Source organism: Malaclemys terrapin, chromosome 4 (genome assembly GCF_027887155.1).
Source record: "Malaclemys terrapin pileata isolate rMalTer1 chromosome 4, rMalTer1.hap1, whole genome shotgun sequence".
NCBI classification, from domain to species: Eukaryota; Metazoa; Chordata; order Testudines; family Emydidae; genus Malaclemys; species Malaclemys terrapin.
Window position 1 is genome coordinate 36092714 of NC_071508.1, and position 18436 is coordinate 36111149.

Here is an 18436-nt window from a genome sequence, read left to right on the forward strand (position 1 = left end):
AGCAGGCTCTGGGCAGGCATGAGACTGGTTTTCAGAGAGGAACAAACATACAGGCTTTAAACCAGAGAAGACCCTGCAGAAGGGAAACCCCACCCTCAGGGGCCCAACCAAAACCCCAGCAGAGGAATACAAGGGGCAAACATTACCAGCCAGTGCTCCAGCTCCCCGCAGGGCTGAGGGGCTGGCAGGCCAGCTATAGGCTTCTGCCGTCGGGATCCTCAGTGGAGTCTCGAATGGCAGCACCCAAAGCCGTCCGTATTTGTACTGGAGTCTAGAGCCACACACTAAAGGACCTTAACAAAAAATTATATTATATATATATATATATATATATATATATATACACACACACACACACACACACCAACCCATCCCTGCAGAAAGGATCACGCTGACGTGCCCTTTGCAGCTCCTCTCCGATGGCTTGGCTTGTCTGTTTCAGCCCTCTCCTGCAGCCAAGTGGCAACTTGTCTCTTACTGTGTGTTTGTACAGCCCCTAGCACAATGGGGCCCTGGTCTCTAGGCACTGCTGAACACAAATTCTGGCCTTTACTGGGTATTTCTACCCTCCCAGAGATGGGTGGAGTTCTGATCCGGAGCCGCCCTCCACGCCCTTCGGGGAGATTCTGGGCCCCCATCCCTACCAGCCCCTGAAATATTTGTGCGAAAGCAGAGGCTGGTCCATGCTCTGTTATACCAGTGACACTGCAGAAGAACTCCACTGCCACCTGGCAGCAGCTCCTATTTCCTTCCAGCCCCATACCTGTCCCGCAGGCCCAAGGCTTTCTCCTCCCTGACCCCTGCCTTCAAATGGGCCGTGGGCACATGGCCGGCTGACTTATCCCGTGCATAAGCCAGAGGGGCTTGGAGTATCTCAAGTCCTTGCCAAAATTGGAGCTGCTTATTACATGAAGTGTCAGTTCCTTGGGGGGGGGGGCCTTTTGGTCAGTGTTTATCCAGGACCTTCACAATGGGGACCTGGTCCATGACTGGGGTGGTAGGTAGGCACTATTACTACTACTACTACTGACTGATGGGGGATGGGTGCCAGGCAGATCCAGAGGGAAAAGCACCTCCTACTGGATTGCCAGCACCCTCTCCTGCAGCGCCTCGGCATTCCGCTCAGTGTCCCATCTGGGGTGGGGAGGGCAGGGAAGGGTGGGAGCAGGGGAGGGCAAGGCAGTGCAGCACCCAGGGGGGCGGGAAGGGTGGGAGAAGGGGTTGCTGGATTTTTTGCTTTTCCACAGCGGGAAGCTTTGAAGGCTTCCCAAGTTCTCAGAGTGCCTGGCTCTTGGAGAGCTAGTTCCCATCTCCAGGCTCCACGCAGGGACACCAGAGCAGAGCAGGAGGGCAGGGCTGGGCGGAGACGAATACACACGGGATACTTTATTGAGGCTACCGGACACAGACTGACCTGGCAGTCTCCCAGAATCCTGGCCTGGAACCCGAACCCATGGACGGGGTCGACCCCACTGCACCCATGGGTCGAAACAAGACCCTGCCCCAGCGCTGGGAACGGGTCCTTTGTGCAGTGGGTCAGAATCTCAGGGCACCGTGTAACCCACACACCTCTGGGGTGTGGTGCTTTGTCCCATGTAGTGGCACCGAGCCCACTTAGAGATGAATGAGTCGGCTCCAGCCTTAGTGGGGGCCATGTAGCTTTTAGCTCATGCAGCAGAGGCTCATGCATTAAGCTCCAGAGGTTCCCAGGTTCGATCCCACTCGCTGGCAACAGGGGTCTGTCGGGGTTACAGCAGCTCCTGGCTACTGGCTGTCCCGGAATAAATCAATGCAGGATGGAGCAAGGAAATACAGATTGTGCAGAGACTCCAGCAACGATGGTCCAGAGGGGCCCATTTGTCATAACAAACCAGCTCTGCTCAGCCGCAGGCACAGGGGGGAGCTGGGGCCATCGGAGCCTGAGCATCTCACCGAGTAGAAGGTGGGGGTGCCCTCTGCTCCCCTATTTTCTGGACTGACCTCCCCCATCCACTCTTCCCCCAAGGGGATGGGAAGAGCTCTCACTCTGTTGTGAACAGGATAAGAGATTAAAAACTCCACTCACGGCCCCGCCCCCTACATCGGCATTTCCAGCCGTGCAATACAAGTGCAAATGGCATTCTCCTCTCGTGCCCGTGCAAGCCAAGTCGCACTATTAGAATGTGTTACTATTTATATCACAGTAGTACCTCTGAGCCCCAGTCTCGGCCTAGGACCCCACTGTGCTAGGCGCTGGACAAACAACACAGACATGGTCCAGGCCCCAGAGAGCTTCCCGTCTAAGCAGCATTTCACGCCGCGTGTGGCTGTGATACAGGCGACAATGTAAGAAGTGACCCTAACGAGCTTGTAAGTCACACACTCCCATTCGAGCCAAGCAAGGCAAGAGACAGGCCATCGAGGCAGGGAACATTTACCCTGCTGCCAGGAGGGAGTGACTCTCCCAGCCCAGGTGGGCGGACAAGACTCGTGCTATCACGCTAAAAATAGCGGCGTGGCCATTTCGGCACAAACTCTCCAGCCTAGGGGGTCAGGGAGGCTTCGGAGTCCGAGTCGCAAGAGCAGCATTGCTGTTTTTAGTGTGCTGGCGCACGGCTGTCTGCCTAGGCCGGAGCCTGGCTCCCAGCCGCAGCAGAGACTACCCTCAGTCCAAGTGCCTGCCACTCCCAGCAGAGAGGGAGGAGCGGAGAGAGAGCGCTGATCTGCATTGAGAGCATTAACATTCCCCACCCAGTGCAGACCCACGGGCAGACATCAACAACCCACATACACTTTGAGCAAGCCCCCGCCCCCACCCCCACGCTGCAGGTCAGTAGTTCTGTGAAAGCCCCCAGCACTGGAGGCTCATACACACAGCTCACGGCCAAGGTATTTCATTAGCAAGAAGCAGAGTGCACTGCTAGGGGCTGGTATTTGGCTGGTCGCAGCCTGGTCCAATTTGCACTGCTGAGCCCCTGATGTTACCCCAGATTAGGCCCTCCTGGATTCTGAGCCTGTTCCATACATCTTACTACAGCTGATGTGCAGGAACCCCCAGCCATAGGGCAAGTATCCGCCAGCTTTTTAACACCCTGCTCCCCCCAATATGATTCATGCAGAAATCTGCCAGGACAGTGAAGCGCATTATCCCCATTGCCTTTGCTACATGCCATGCTGCCGTTCTCAGCTGCCATGCTAACCTGCCCATCCCATTCGCAGCGCTGTGGTGTGGGACGGCAGCTGGGCATCATCCCAATCCCTCTCCACTTCTTTGAGCCCATGCTAAGAACTCCAGCTGCTGCAGTTCTAGCCCCGGCTCCCGTCCCGGTGCCCTGACTGACCTGACCCTTTCTGGACGGTGTTTCCTCACTGGTCAATAGAAGGCGCTGGGCCGGCCACAGGAGAAACAAGGTCGAACCAAAAGACCTGTAGCCAGCTGCCTTCTCAGCCACATATGAGGCCAAGGCTACGTGCTCCGGGGTCTCACTCCCTTAGTGACTACAGCACCCTGCACACATGCTTTGCTTGATGGGGCAGCAGGTTTGCAAGAGCCCTTTGGCTGCCCCCAGAGGGAGGAAGGAAGCATGTCATATTAATCCACAGCCACAGGGGCACTGCAGGGCACGAGGCTCTGAGGCCAGCCTGCCCAGCTGCCAGGGAAGGGAACTCCAATGGAGTAGGGCATTGGGTAGGGAAATAGCAGCTCATTTGACTGTAAATATATTGCAGAAAAGGGATTTAAACACTCCCGCAAGGGCCATAGGAGCAGAGGCAGGAATACAGCCGGTTAAGCACTTCAGTGGGACCCCTCATTCCCTCCTTGTCACCCAGCATCATGTCCCTGTGCACTGTCAAACAGCTGCTACCTCCCACCCCAGAGGTAGCTGCACTTCACCGTTTGGGCAAGGCGACTGCCATGTGTACGACACGCTGTCTTGGCTTTCACAAATGCCTGCTTCACTTCCAGGTGAATCCCGCCGAGCGCCGCCGCTGTTCTGTTTCACCGAAAGCACCCCCTGGTCGCAGGCTTTGGGCTGGAAAGGCTTCTATCAGTCAGTGACTTCGACAGCAAGCTCGTTGGAGCAGGGCCCTGCTTTTTGTTATGCAAGCGTGCAGTGCCCAGCACAAACGGGCCACGTCTGTCCATCTAAGGCCCCCCTCAGCAGAATCTGAGCACCTCCCAGTCTTCATTGTATTTATCCTCACCTCCCCCCCCCCAAGACAGGGCAGTGCTGCCATCTCCATTGGACAGATGGAGCCCCAGAGACACTAAGGGGTTTGCTTGCTCAAGGTCAGGCAGGACGTCAGGGTATCAAACCCGGGTCTCTGGCGAGTGCCCTAACCACTGAGCCATCCTTCCACCCTGGAGCTGTGGTGGCTTCTCCATCCCTAGCAATTTTTAAATCCAGAGGGGAGGTTTTTTCTGAGCGATCTGCTGTTGGGTTTATGGTGGGGGGTGCGCTATGCAGGGAGTCAGACTGGATGGTCACTGCTCCCTTCCGGCCATGGACTCTGTGAAAAACCGTAATACACACAAGCGCCACCTGGCAAAAGGTTCAGCTCGATTCAGACTAAGGAACGGCTCTGGAGATGGATTGGCACCTTCCCATTTGAATGACGGGTCTATGGAGGTAGCACCTAATAGCCTGGCCTCCTTGTGGTAGGCGCTGTACAGACACGGAATAGTTCACTGACCCTGCCCTGGAGGGCTCACACCCTACGCACAGACTTACATGGCCGTGATCACCACCAGGGTGATGCCTGCACAAGCCAAGGAGGAATGGGGGAGTTAGAGCTTTGGCAGGGGCCCTTTAAAAACGGTCACTCACGGTTCTGTTGGACAGGACACACGTGCCTAAGGGATATGAACCTTCATGTTTCAGGGCATGCACCAAACATTGACTGACAGGGGTCAGGAGGAAGCTTCCCCCGTGGGCAGGTTATTCCATAATTGTTCACTAGGGGGCATTTCTTGTTTCTCACTCTGAAGTACCTAAATACCTTTGAGGGCCAGAGCACTAGGATGGCTAATACAGACACAATCCCCGAGTGCGGGGGTGTTTGATCACACCCCCGGGGGCGAGAGTTAAGAGCTCTCTCTCATCACCCAGGCTCCCTCCAGCCAGGCTTTCCCACTGCCACCACCAGCATCACACAGCTGGCTCGGGGAGGTGGCTGGCCCGGGCGCTCTGTGCTCAGACACACACAGGGGCAGATTCATTCTGTGCCCGCCAGACCCAGACGCGGGCCTCAGACCTGAGGCTGCTCCAGCTGAGAAAGCAGAAGGGGCCCAGTGGGAGCCATAACGGGAGGCTTTGTCCCTCAGTGCTAAGGTCAGGACATTGAGGGATAACGCTCCCTCAGGAACCTCTCTCCAAGGGAGGAGGGAGGGGCCCATGGCTCCTTCCTCCGTCCCGCCACTTGCTGCAGCAAAGCCCCGGCTGCAAGAGAGGCCGGGGGTCCTTCACTCATCGAGCAGCTGGGGTCTCGGGGCTGGAGTTTGCAGTCGCTGTCCCATGTCTACACATGACCCACGCTGTTTGGAGCGGCTTTGAAAGCGACGCCACCCCAGGCTTGTGGTCGGGGCCTTTCCCGAGAGGAAGATCAGTTAATTTCATGGGCTCTTCCCTCCATTCATGGGGAGAGAGGTCAGGGTGGGGCAGGGGATGCCACCGGCAAGCCCTGGCAAGGGGACACGGAGCACCATGCTGCCCTACCATGGCCTTGGGAGAGCAGCACTTAGGGTGACCAGACAGCAAGTGTGAAAAATCAGGACGGGGTGGGGTGTAATAGGAGCCTATATAAGAAAAAGACCCAAAAATCGGGACTGTTCCTGTAAAATCGGGACATCTGGTCACCCTATCAGCACTGCAAGCCAGTGAAAAACCGCTGTGGCCCATGCGGACCTACCCGATGGCCCCTGGGTTTCCTTCAGGGAGACTCTCCTGGACTAGGCCAGCCCCAAGGCAGGGACCCGCTGGATGGCCAGGCAGGCAGCAGTGCCACACTGAAGAGAGCCAGGCGAGCGGGAGGCGAGCAGGAGGCGCCAGTGCAGGGTTAGCCAGAGCGCGCGGGTCAGAGCGAGACGAGCAGGGAGAGAACCACAGGGCCTGATCCCAGCCAAGGCGCCTGTGACGTCCGTGGGCGCTTTGCCCCTTGAGGGCCACAGCAGAGTTGGGGGAAGAACTGAACGTTTGGTTTGGCAGCAGCTTTCCCCCTTACCCCCCTCCAAAAAAAATAAAATAATAATAATAATAATATTCCGTTCATGTTGAACAGACTCTGAAGCTTTTTGGACTTTTCAGTGAGTTGAAAACATCCATTTGGGGTCTGTTCCAGAGCAGGGATTTGAACCTGGGTCTCCCACACCCCAGCTGAGTGCCCCGATCACCTGGCTAAAGGTTAGCAAGGGCAGGGTGGTGGGGAGGAGAAGGGGCGTGGGGGTGGCCCCTTCTCCTTTGGCCATCTTGTGAAGGGCCAAAATTATTCATTCAAATATGCTCATCGTCTTGGGTTGGCCGAAACCGCATTGGTCAGCAAACTGTCTGTTTCGAAACATTTCACCGCGCTCTGGCCCACAAGGCAAGGCTTGGAAACGGACCACGGCCCCGGAAAAGTCTGATCCAGAAGAGGCTCCTGCCAACACGTTCTTGTGTCATAGGGCGAGGGGCAGATGGGAAGTGCGGCGTGACAGACTCAGTGCTGTATCAGAGGTGGGCAAAGCTGGGTACTGCCATGGCACAAAGACCAGCCGACCCAGCCCAAATGACCTTCCCTTGGGTCAAGAGGGAACAAAATGAGAAAAAGGGAGGAAGGATGGCCCAGGCTCAGGGCACTGGCCTGGAACTCCTGAGATGCAGGTTCAGCTTCCTGCCCCACCTCCAACTCCCTGTGCGACTTTGGGCAAGTCACTCAGGGCTTGTCTACACAGGGAACTTAATCCAGATTAAATTCACACCCTGCCTTAAACCAGAAAAAGGCACTCTTATTCCAGAACCAGAGTGTCCACATGGGAAGCTGTTCTGGCCAATTTCCCTGTGTGGACAAACCCTTTAGTCTCTTTGCCTCAGTTTCCCCCGCTGTAAAATGGGAACAATGAAACTTGACCTCCTTTGTCAAGTGCTTCGAGATCTATGGACGACAAGTGCTAGAGAAGAGCTAGGTGTCATTATCTGCGCAATGGGGATAACAGCACCGCCCTACCTTGCAGGGCTGTCTGAGGATAAAGACCGTAAAAGCCCTGCTGTGCTCAGATACTATGCAACTGAGGGCCAGAGTCGCGCAAGAGACAGATCACAGCCTGCACCCGCAATGACTATCCGTAGAGAGAAGCAGCCGAGTCCTTGCAGGTTTAAAGGGACAGCCCGCAGAAAACAAAAGCATCATGGTTACAAAGGGGACGGCATCCCCTGGCTCAGCACCCCAATTCATGCACAGCCTGGCCGATAAGCGGCTGGGTCTGAGCCCCACCTTCTCAGGCAGCAGAGAGAAACAGCAGGGCTTGATTTTTTTCTCCCAACATATTAACTCTGGTTAAAGCAGGATGCTGGGAATAAACCCACTGTGTGCAGAAGGGAAGCCCGACAGACAGCGGCAGATCTGCTCAATGGGCCGAGCGCCCACATAGCCAACCCATTTGAGTCATGGAAAATGAGCTGTCCCGGGAAAGCGACCCCCAGCACCTGCAGAGTGCGAGCCACGCGCTTGCTAAGAGAATCACCAGGGTACGGCAGGGTCACATGCTTAACCTCCAACTGAAACTGTGGCTAGGGGGAAACCTGCTAGCACTTAACATAGGCGGAAACTCAGACTCAGACTCATAGACTTTAAGGTCAGAAGGGACCATTATGATCATCTAGTCTGACCTCCCGCATGATGCAGGCCACAAAGCCGTCCCAACCCTTTCCCTTGACTCTGCTGTTGAAGCCCCCGAATCCTGTGGTTTAGAGACTTCAATTAGCAGAGAATCCTCCAGCTAGCGATCCCTGCCCCATGCTGCGGAGGAAGGTGAAAAACCTCCAGGGCCTCTGCCAATCTACCCCGGAGGAAAATTCCTTCCTGACCCCAAATATGGCGATCAGTAAAACCCCGAGCACGTAGGCAAGATTCTCCAGCCAGACCCTCATTGGCCATTATACTATTTACCAGCGATGGCACGCTGTTCCTTTGACTAGAATCATGTTATCCCATTAAACCATTCCCTCCATAAACTTATCTAGCTTAATCTTAAAACCAGACAGGTCCTTCGCCCCCACCGTTTCCCTCGGAAGGCCGTTCCAATATTTCACCCCTCTGACGGTCAGGAACCTTCGTCTAATTTCAAGCCTAAACTTCCCCACGGCCAGTTTATATCCATTCGTTCTCGTGTCCACATTAGTACTGAGCTGGAATAATTCCTCTCCCTCCCTGGTATTTATCTGTAATAGGTCCGTGCCGGGGCTCAACCCTTCCGGGCAGGAGGGGAGCCACACCGACTCACTACTGGGGGAACAAGCAGTCCGTTAGTCCAGAAGCTCCGGCCCTCTGGTGCAGGGGCGGAGCAAAGCCGACAGCTAGCTCAGGGCTCAGGCCCTCAGGCAACCGGGAGTTCGGGGGTGCAGGGGCTGAGCCGTCAACAGTTAATTCAGGGCTCAGGCCCTCTGGTGCAGGGACTGAGCCGACAGCAGTCAGTTCCAGGCTCGGGCCCTCTGGTGCAGGGGCGGAGCCGACAACAGTTAGATCAAGCCTCAGGCCCTCTGGTGCAGGGGCGGAGCAGACAGCAGTTAGATCAAGCCTCAGGCCCTCTGGTGCAGGGGCTGAGCAAGCAACAGGTAAGGAGCCCAGGCCCTGGATCAGGGCGGGGCACACACAGGGATAGCTCAGGTCCTTTGTTGCAGGGGCTGAGCGAGCAAACAGTTCAGGTATGCCTAGGCTACTACAGCCGAGCGTTGGGTGAGGGGGAAACCTGCCACCCATGAGCGGGGTGGCAGGGGGGAACGCAGGCCCACCCACTCCACTGCGTTCCAGCCCGGGGCCCTAGCAGCGGTTACTGCCGCTGCTGGTCAGTGGGGTATCCAGACCGCAACACACTGACATTGGCTCACATTCGTCTGCAGCCAGACCGGGGTCGGCTATCCCCGGGCTACTTCCAGGATCCCCCTCAGAGCCTACCTCGTTCGTCGCGCCGGGCTCGGGCCAGTCCATCTGCATGGGCTCCTCTCGGCCAGGGCTTGGTGGCAGGTCCGGTAGCTCCGCCGGGAAATCAGGCCAACTGCACTCGGGCGGCTCCTCTGGGTAGCAGCAGGGGCGGAGGGGTTCTGGTGCAGTCTCGCCCTCAGGGTTAGTGTGGGGGGGGCTCCCAGGGTTCCTCCCAGCGACGGGAGCGGACGGGCTCTGGCGGCTCCTCCTCGTAGCGGGCCCGGGGTAGCTCTGGCCAGTTAGGGCTCTGGCCTCGGAGGTCTCCTGGCCAGGAGCTCCCGGCTGCACGTCTGCTCCCTGTGGTGGCTGGCCGCTGACTGAGCTCTGGCGGCCGGCCTTTATACTTCCTGTCCCGCCCCTTGACTTCCGGGGGGCGGGGACAGGCGGCGGTGGCTCCACCCACTCTGGTGCCTGCATGTGGGCTCCCTCTTCTGGGCAGGAGGGGAGCCACACCGACTCACTACATTATCCCTCTGATATATTTAAAGAGAGCAATCATATCCCCCCTCAGCCTTCGTTTGGTCAGGCTAAACAACCCGAGCTCCTCTAGTCTCCTTTCATACGACAGGTTTTCCATTCCTCTGATCATCCTAGTGGCCCTTCTCTATACCCGTTCCAGTTTGAGTTCATCTTTTTTAAACATGGGAGACCAGAACTGCACACAGTACTCCAAATGAGCTCTCACCAGTGCCTTGTACAACAGAAGCAGCACCTCCTTATCCCTACTAGATATGCCTTGCCTAATGCATCCCAAGACCGCATTGGCTTTTTTCACCGCCACGTCACATTGTCGACTCATAGTCATCCTGCGGTCTACCAGGACTCCAAGGTCTTTCTCCTTCTCCGTTACTTCTAACCGATGCGTCCCCAGCTTGTAACTAAAATTGTTGTTAGCCATCCCTAAATGCATCACCTTACACTTTTCACTATTAAATTTCATCCTATTTCTGTTACTCCAATTCACAAGCTCATTCAAGTCTCCCTGCAGAATATCCCTATCCTCCTCCGAAATGGCAACGCCTCCCACCTTCGTATCGTCCGCAAACTTTATCAGTCCACTCCTGCAATCGGTTCCGAGGTCAGTTATAAATAGATTAAATAAAATGGGTCCCAAAACCGAACCTTGAGGAACTCCACTGGTGACCTCCCTCCAACCTGATAGTTCACCCTTCAATACGACCCGCTGCAGTCTCCCCATTAACCAGTTCCTTATCCACCTCTGGATTTTCATATCGATCTCCATCTTTTCCAATTTAACCAATAATTGCTTGTGCGGTACAGTATCAAACGCTTTACTGAAATCAAGGTATATTAGGTCCACCGCATTTCCCTTATCTAATAAGTCTGTTACTTTCTCAAAGAAGGAAATCAGATTGGTTTGGCACGATCTGCCTTTGGTAAAACCATGTTGTAATTTGTCGCAATTGCCATTGACCTCAAGGTCCTTAACTACTTTCTCCTTCAGAATTTTCTCCAGGACCTTGCACACTACAGATGTTAAACTGACAGGCCTGTAGTTACCCGGGTCACTTTTTTCCCCTTTCTTGAAAATAGGAACCACATTAGCTATTCTCCAGTCCAACGGTACCACCCCCGAGTTTAAAGATTCATTAAAAATTATCGCTAAGGGGCCTGCTATTTCTCGCGCCAATTCCTTCAATATTCTTGGATGAAGATCATCCGGTCCACCCGACTTAGTCCCGTTAAGATGTTCAAGTTTGGTTTCTTCCTCGGATACGGTAATCCCCCCTCCTGTATCCCCCTCTGTCACGCTGCTAATATTCCTAATCTCTTCATTGGCCTCATTGAACACCGATGCAAAATATTCATTTAGATATTGCGCCATGCCTAGATTATCCTTAATCTCCACTCCAGCTATAGTCTTCAGCGGTCCCACTTCTTCTTTCTTTGCTTTCTTCCTATTTATATGGCTGTAAAACCTTTTACTATTGCTTTTAATTCCCCTCGCAAGGTCCAACTCTACACGGCTTTTGGCCTTTCTCACTCCATCTCTACATGCTCTGACCTCAATAAGGTAAGTTTCCTTACTGATCCCTCCCCTCTTCCACTCTGTGTACGCTTTTCTGTTTTTTCCTAATCGCCCCTTTGAGACGGTCGCTCATCCAGCTCGGTCTAAATCTCTTGCTTACTAACCGTTTTCCCTTTTTCGGGATACAGGCCTCCGACAGCTCATGCAGCTTTAACTTAAAATAATCCCAGGCATCTTCTGCCTTTAGATCCATTAATATGCCCAGCTGCACACAGTTCTCCCCCCACTGCGCACCTCCCAACAGGGAGACCTCTGCAGCCTAGTCCTGCGTGACCTCCCATTGCAATCAGGCAGGTCCCAAGCCTCTCGGCTGTTTAATCTAACAACACGGTCGGTCGTATTTTGACAGCCTCTGGTAGGGGATATCCCCTCCGGGACCAAAAGGGCCTGCCTGACAAGTGGGGGAAGGGCTGGGCAAAACAAGGAGCTTGCCTGCTTTTCAATTAGCACCAGGGTCCACTGGGAAAAGTGCCCTCCCCCCCACAACAGATGTGTCAGATTCTTATTTTGAGCAGGGTGGTATTTTCTTAGAGTTTTGCCTTCTGTCATTTTCTCCTGCAACCTCCACCAAATTATGCTGCTTGACCATAATTAACATTCCTAACCGCCAGGACGACACTGTCAGAACTACCACAGCCTAGTCCTGTAGCCTTAAAATCTCCCCTGATCCCCGTTTTCCACCTTGCAGGGTGCAGCCCATGGAATAGCACTTGTCTCCATGGGGGGGGGGGGGGGGGGGGGGGGGGGCTCCTTTTCCAGGCGAGATCCAAGCCCAGGAAAAGGAGGAGGATAACACACACCTCTCTCATATGCAGAACTCTCTTTTGTCCTTAGTATAAAATTAAGATTATTCAAATGGAAATTACCTGGTTCTTCTTGTGCAAGGCTGAAAGGCACCAAATAGGAATAGCGAAGTGTGTTTTGTCCCCTCTACTGGTTGGTCCTCATAGAGGATAAGAGTCTACTACTGCTATCAGTTACTGAAGTTACTTTGGAAGCGTCGGGGTAACGGTCTGTGCTTTGGAGCTGGAGGTGCTGGCTACAGAGATGGGGCAGGGGATATTCATAGTGCGGAGACGGAGAATTGAAAACAGCACCTGCCCCACTTTATGCTGTAAATGCACCAGGAAAGAGCGAGTCTAGAGAACTTGGAGGCATGGCCACATGGGCTAGATACAGAGGGTAACATTTTCAAAAGCACCAAAGGGACTTAGATGCCTAAATCCCACTGACTTTCAATGAGCCCCTAAATCACTTTTGAATGTATGCATCGCACAGCCAGCGAAGGACGCCTGTCACTCCTGGGAAGAGGCTCCCAGACCATGGAATATTCTATCTTGTTTAAATCAAAGGGGGCACTGTCAGGTATTTTAGCCCCAAAATGTAGGTTTAGCAAAACCCAATACCAACGAGAGATTTTTTCTAACTGACGTGAAATACGTAGATCAATGTGGCTGATAGAAGCCAGCTTTGTAAAACTCCAGCTCAGCCATACATCTATGACAAGTGACGTTTTACTGAGCAAGTCAATTGCTCTTTATTCTTCCACCATCATTGCACTGCACCGGAATGAGTCACCTGACTCCCTCCTAGCCGGCAGCAGAAAGGGTGGGTGACTCGACGCTGCACCCACCCTGGTGAGTTCTTATGACCGTTTTAAGCGGCTGATTTGAACCGCTTCTCTGCAGCAATGGACACTAAACACACCACAGCACTCTGCTAGGGCATGGGAACCCGGAAGTGAAACTGACTAGCTACGAAAGAGAAACTGACTGGTCTAGTTGTCCCTGTCTAGTCTGGGTCAGATGGCATCAGGCAACAATTCCCATCAGACTCCCCTGCAGCTTCGCTACCAGGACAGGTCTCCCCTTGCTATATCCATGTACCTAAAAGGGGAGGCTGCAGCTGCACATGGCCAGACCCCCGAACACTCGCTCTTCAGGCCCCCATGGGATCTGCGGTTTCTCAACGTTTCTGCTCTAGGAGGTCACACCACTCCAGACTCCAGCCCTCAGCCACGCAAAGATTTGCTACCTCCTAAGGTGGAGATTGCAGTGGTTCCAGCCCCCAGGGAACTGGAGCTCCGGTCTCTTTACAGTGGTTTGGAGTTAGGGGAATAGACACTGGGTGAACTTTATTGCTCATGAAAATGCAAAGCCAAACAGCCGTGGCTGGAGCAGAGCAAAGCCTTGGCTAACGCTCCTCCTCCACTCAGCGCCGACCCACAGCCCCACTCTTGTTCTAGCTCTGGGCGTTTCTGACCTGCCGCCTCCTGTCCAGCAACTCTCCTGAACAGAAGCCAGCTGGCAGGGCGCACAGTGGCCAGAGACCCCCTGGGACAATGCAGAGATATCACAGTTCGTTTCCCCTGTGCCCATCCCAGGCCTGAATCCTGCCTAGAGAGAAGCTGGCCCAGCTGATCCTTCACACTACTGAGCTCCCTGCAAACCTGCAGCCACCACACCCAACCCACTGGGCCAACAGTCCTGAGCAGGAGACCGGACAGCTGCAGAGAGAGGGCACTGCTATCTCCCACAGAGCCCCCGCCCTTCTCCCTGAATCTCCTGCAGCCATTCACCCCATCACGCCTGTTTACCTCCCTCTGCCCTATCTCATGTGCGTGGCTGTGGGGGATGCACCGGCCAACCCAGATTCAAAGAGGTCTGAGCCAGCGGGGGGGAAGAGAGCAGGGATAAGTGGGATTGCAGCTGCTTGCAAGATGAAATAGTCAGAAGCCCCTAGCCCTGCAGGGCGGTTGAGAGCATCGGGGTTCACTTTCCCCGCTGGAGCCAACGCCAGGCCAGGAGAGGCAGTGACCTCCCACCCATCCCCCATCTCTGCAGGTGGGATCCCAGGCCCTGGGGCCCCTGCCATTGGCTGGAACAGTTACCTTTTCCAAGGAGCTTTTACTGAGTTTCCCGCATTTTCCTTCCAGCCTGCCAGCTCGGTCTCCTCATCCCCCTCCCCAGCCCATGTCACCTCCCCCTCCCCCATCTGCCCCCCCATCCCCAGTGGTTTTGTAGTGTGAAGAGCATCACAGCACGTCCCCTCCTCTCTGCCCCAGGAGGAAGATGGGGGTAGGGGTGGGAGGAACTCCCGTTCTGCCATGCGCAGGGCTCACACCACGCCGGGCTGAGAACCTGGGACCACAGCTCGAGCCAGTTGCTGAGGGGCTACAGTTCAGCCTGCCTAGGGGGAATCACGCCCCCTGGGGAAGAGTAGCCAGTCAGGGGTGCTACAGACGCAGCTCGGGCTGGCTCTATTCTCTCCTCCCCGCTCCCATCCTGTAAGTAACGGGATGTGCCCCCCAATACAGGGAGCCTGGCTGCAGCTCCCCCAGGCTTGGGAGGGCAGAACCCAAGAGGCTCACAGTGAGTCTGGAGGGGGCAGACCAGATGGGACGTCACATTCATTTCCAGAGCCAATAACACACACTTTTTCATCCTACATTAGCGCTGGCCCTGCCAGGCTGCAGGCACCCTGTTTTCAGCCTCACTCACCCCATCCTGAGAGGGCACTGCCCAGAGCCGCAGCAGGACTGCCTGACTTCCTAAGGCTGCGGTGACAACGGACGTCAGCCCGTTAGGACTTTGTATCTAACCTGGCCAAGGGCAGGAGGCCACATAAACCCCACTGACAGGGAACCAGACCAAAGAGGCCCATCAGATCAGGGACGACCCCTTCCCACCAGTTCAGAGAGCCGACCCAGCGCCCACTGTTCTGGTCCGGCTTGGATCCCAAATCACAAGACACTGATTCTTCTTCAGATGCAGCAAATGGGCTGCTCACAAGACCGAAGGAGTCTTGGGTCCAGCTTGGATCAGGATGCTGAAGACTATTTTACGTAGCACTAAAAAGGCTATTGGATCATCTAAGGTATTTATATGCCCCCCCTCCATCATTGTATGCCTCACGAAACATGTTTACCTCACCCCCATGGTATGGACAGGGAACAAAGCCATAGAGAGGCCACGTGACTTGCCCAAGGTCACACACAGAGTCTGTGGCAGAGCAGGGAATTGAATGCAGTTCTTCTAAGTGCCAGGCAAGCACCTTAACCTCTGGGCCACCCATCCCTATTTAGATGGAGGCCCCATTGAACAGGAGCTTTTACGCCTGCCTCTGGAAGACCCTCCGTGCCAGCCACGTGGCCTTCAAGACACACTCCCACCCCAGGAAGGGCCATGAGAGCCCCACCCCAAGGAGCACTCGGTCAAGGGTTAATACTAGGAACGTGCTGGATCCAGGCTGGCTGTAGGAGGCGGGAGAGGGTGTAATATGAACCCCTGGCTGCAGGCACCGAAGGACTTGAAACCCGAGGGTTAGAGACACTCCTGGGGTTAGCCTGAAGTCAGTTACACCCATGAGGGTACAAAAAGCCATTCGTTGTTCTCTTCCCTTAAGGGCTGGGGAGCTTCCCCATCTATCTCTCCCCACAGCCCGCAAACCATTCCCCAGGGTTTAGAATACGGACCGGCAATGGAGCGTGTGCGACCAGGGCCAGCCCGACAATTCCCGAGCACCCTGCTCCATCCCCTGCACCTGGGGGATAAACCGAGCTGCCGTGAACTTCTCCAAGCGCAGACGTGACATCCCACCTGCCCCAGCTCCCAGAGACCCACCTGACGCAACTCCCTCGCCCATTCAGATTCCCATCTAAGGCAGCTGCCACCTCCCCAGCAGCTCCCTGAGCAGCTAATTCTACTTGTAATTTGAGTAAATAATCAGCTAATTAGCGTGGGAAAGCTTCCTTCCCACAGGATTCTGTACCTTCCCCACACCGCAGAGCCAAACGGGGATCAAAGCAGCAGGACACTAAGCCCACTAGGGACCCCAAATGGAGGAGGCAGGGGGGGCAGCAGATTAGCTGCGGCTGCACTGAATTCCCTTCCATATAGGGAGCAGGGCTGCAGAGATAGCCCTCAGCCAGTCTAGCAATGAGGGTCACAATGCAGCTCTGGGCCCTAGAGCCATGGGCTCAGGTCTGGTCAGCCCATCTTCAAGGGGGCAGAGCGGAGGGAGATGGGGTTCAGAGACAGGCCACAAGAGCCGCTCATCTGAGGGACTGGGGCTGGTGAGCGTAGAGAGGGGACGTGAGGCCAGTGTCCATAACAACAAATGGGGCACAGAAGGCTGGTCAGCCCGTGCTATTCAGCCCCTCTCCTAGTGGAAGGACAAGGGGACAGTCAATAAGATGAAAAAGCAGCATGTTTCAAAGAGATGGAAATACATATTTTTCACACACACACACACACACACGGCCTGTGGACGGACACAGCCTGTGGAACTCACTGCCACAAGATTTCACTGAGCCCCAAAACATAGCTGGATTCACAACAGTCAGGCATTCCTACGGACGGCGAGACCCACCAGAGTTCTAGTGACAATTAAAGAGGCGGCAGATGTTGCCCCATGTCATAGCCCAGGGGCCAGCTAGGGGCTTTGGGATGCTCCCCAACTGGAGGATTTGCAACATGGGCAGCCTGCCTGCAGGTTTCAGCTCTCGCCTGTGGCCACTGCAGGGCCGCATCCCTTGGTCACTAGGGCCTTCCACCATGGTCATCTCCTTGGGCTCTCGTCAGCACCCACCCTGCACTTCCACAGCCCTCCCCAGGTACAGGTACTTTCCATTGGTAACGCACCAGAGCCGGCTCTGAAGCAGGGATCCCAGCCTGCCGCCCCTTGGCCAGGGTTACGAGAATCCGCGCAGAAAGAGGCTTTGCCCACACATGCCAGTGCTAGGATCCTCTAAGGGTTATCACCCACTCAGAAGCCAGTTTCCACCACTGCTCCCAGTTTAAAAATCCTGGGATCATCACTGGTGTCCATGTTCATACTGGTCTGGTATCTTCCTTTAAAAAAAATATTTATTCAACTGTTTCAATTTTTTTTTCCCCTATAACAAACCAAACAAATGCTAGATGCCAACATCTACAATGAGTACAAAGACCAAGATCCTGGCCTGGCATCTCCCACACAATCCCAAGTCATCTTCTCTGCCCTGGGGGCACCCGGTGGCAGGGTCCTTTTATCATAGCAGTTGGCCAATTCTCATTCCGCCACCTGCACCAGAATGGCAGTAAGTGGAGCTGGAATTGGATTCAACTCCTCCCCTGCTGCCTTGAAAAGCCCAGAACCTCTTTGGTTTGCCAGCCAGCCTCCTAGGAGATCTCAGACAGCACAGACAGCCAAGCCCAGACCCTAATCCTCTCCCCCCACCCCTCACAGCCGATCTCTGTTGGTAACGTTAGCACCACCTGTGACAGCAGAGATGCCAACGCCCCATCCTGGGCAGGCCTGGCAGTGTTTCTGCTCCCTTCTCCCAGCAACCCTGCTCCAAGGGGACATATGTTCTTAGCACAGCCCTGGCTTTTGCTCAGCATCACCCAAGGCCAGCAGGACGGGCTGCAATTGGCATGCACTCTGTTGGAGGAAAAGGCCCAGGTAGGGACGATCGAATTGTGGAGGTAAATGCGTAGTTATGCAGGTGGTGTCGGAGAGAGGGCTTTGGATTCTTCGACCCTGGGATGTTGTTCCAGGAAGAAGGATTGCTAAGAAGAGATGGGATCCACCTAACAAAGAGAGGGAAGAGCATCTTTGCAGGCAGGCTTGCTAACCTAGTGAGGAGGGTTTTATACTAGGTTCACCGGAGTATGGAGACCTAAGCCCTGAGGTAAGTGGGGAAGTGGGATACTGGGAGGAGGGTGCAACGGGGAGGCCTCCTGATTCATACTGAGAAAGCAGGGCAATTGGCTAGTAATCTTAGGTGCCTGTACACAAACGCAAGAAGCCTGGGAAAGAAGCAGGAAGAATTGGAAGTCCTGGCACAGTCAAGGAACTATGATGTGATTGGAATAATAGAGACTTGGTGGGGTAACTCATGTGACTGGAGCACTGTCATGGATGGGTATAAACTGTTCAGGAAGGACAGGCTAGGGAGAAAAGGTGGAGGCGTTGCACTGTATGTAAGAGAGCAGTAGGATTGCTCAGAGCTCCAGTATGAAAATGGAGAAAACCCCAAAACTCTCAACAGGCTTAAGTTTAGAGGCGAGAGCAACAAGGGTGATGTCGTGGTGGGCGTCTGCTATAGACCACCAGACCAAGCTTTCTTCGGACAACTAACGGAAGTTTCCAGATCACAAGTTTCCCTGGTTCTCATGGGGACTTCAATCACCCTGACATCTGCTGGAAGGACAATACAGCGGTGCACAGACAATCCAGGGAGTTTTT